At 43.3% G+C, this 1,924-nt stretch overlaps 1 pseudogene; it reads left to right on the plus strand.

Annotated features, from left to right (window-relative positions):
* Positions 1-953: 953 nt before the first annotated feature.
* The window catches only part of LOC113773888, a 17,416-nt pseudogene continuing 16,445 nt past the window's right edge, over positions 954-1,924 (plus strand).

The raw sequence follows: 1,924 nt of genomic DNA on the forward strand, positions 1-1,924 counted from the left end.
GTGCATACGCTTTAGTTTTTCCACCCTTCATTTATTTTTCTTTTAGTGGTTTGTCACGCCACTCCACCCTATTAGGATTTTAGGCGACCCATTTGGACATGTGATCGTATCACGACGTGTGCGTAGCATGATCCGAGGGGTCACTCGATCTTCCACTTTAAACTTTAGGTTGATGACCTATTAGTTTTTAGTCGAAGGTTGAGGATTCTTTTTAGATTCGCCCAGACGGGTAGCCGTAACACGACGTGTGCGTAGCAACGTCTGGGGAATCGCTCGAGCCACCGACAAGGAACCTTGGGAGTGATGACCTTTGGTTTCCAAGTCTGAAGGCTCGGGGGCCTATGACCTATCGAGTCTAGATGCATTAGTGAGCCCAAACCTCATGCATCCATTTTAGAATTACCTAGGGTAGAGTCGACCTTACCTTATTAGGTACACCATTCACGAGGGGAGGGGTCCAACCCTTTTTTTCTTTTTATTGCTTTATTTCCTTGTGTTGATTTCGTTGCTACAATGTGTTACATGTATTTATCTGACTGAGCTAACTTTTCTTGGTTTTGTGCCCCCATTGCATTCACAAACATTAGCAAATAAGAGGTCTGGCATGATCCTCTTTTAGGACCTACCCTTAGATAGGCTATTGCACATTTAGAAATTTCGGTATATTTTGTTCATAAATTAATGTCATACCATTTTTAGGCTTACCCTGGCAAACAAAGGGCTCCTTAGGTCACGTCTCATTTCAAATCGTATTTTTCCCTGCTTTGATAAGAATGGCATCATGCATAAGCCTTAGAAAGGGAATGCCACCTAGGGAATCCCGCATTAGGGACAAGCCAACCTAAATCCCATGGGTATTTAACCCAATTTTTGGGATTTGCACGTTTAAATTCCTGTTAACCAGAGAAATGGGACCTGTAGGTAAGGTATTTAACTCCGGTTTTGGTTTCTAGATGGAAAGCCCTCGCCGAGTGCAACAGATGTTAGTAGTGCCGCCGGAGGTACAAAGATGGCCCACGTTACTCTCACCCAATGAGATTAACCAAATAGCTGATCGATTAGGACACATCGGGGATTTCAAGGACGTTAAGTCCGATGGATATTTGGTAGAAGCTTTGGTGCATCTATGGGACCCCACTTGTTCTGCTTTTAGATTTGGAAAAAGGGAGATGACCATAACGATTGAGGAAGTCGCCGGATTTCTCAATTTGCCGATTCAAGGAACTGCCGTGGTATTGCCGCTAGTATCTAACAAAGCTGAATTTTGCCGTTTCACTGGGTTAAAGGAATCAGTACTACAAGGGGCAGACCAAAATATAGAGGTGAAGTTCTTATTTGATCGATTTGCGCTAAAAGATGGTTTTGAGAGGCATCGAGGGGACTTCTCGTTTACTTCCAAGGAAGCGTGGGATCGAAAGAGAGTCTGGGTATACGGTTTAGTCATGACGGGAACCTACTTTTTTCCTAGGAAAGACAAAAAAATAGCCTTCAAGCTCACTAGAATCCTGTATGACTTGTTTCTCGGAATTAATGATAGGCCGTGTTCCATTATTCCTACCATTTTGGCCGACATCTTCATAGCCTGCACTACCTGTCAGAAAGGGAAAAAGTTCTTTTGTGATTCAAATTTGATCTTACATATATGGGGAATGGAGCATTTCATGAGGCGACCGGCTATTTCATCGAGTCTACCAATGTTCGCATACAACTGGATAACCACGCATCACAAGAGAATTAACAGAGACAGTTTGCCGCGCAATGCATCTGAGTTTGTGGATTTCTTGAAGAACGTGACCGATCAAAATATTAGATGGGTGTTGGATTGGACCGATTGTACTAAACCTGTTCTTTGCACTCAGGCATCCGAATTCATTCTCCTACTGGGTACTCAAGGGATTACCGCGTACGTTCCAAAAAGGTTTCT

The sequence above is a fragment of the Coffea eugenioides genome, chromosome 6 (assembly GCF_003713205.1).
Source record: "Coffea eugenioides isolate CCC68of chromosome 6, Ceug_1.0, whole genome shotgun sequence".
NCBI lineage: Eukaryota > Viridiplantae > Streptophyta > Magnoliopsida > Gentianales > Rubiaceae > Coffea > Coffea eugenioides.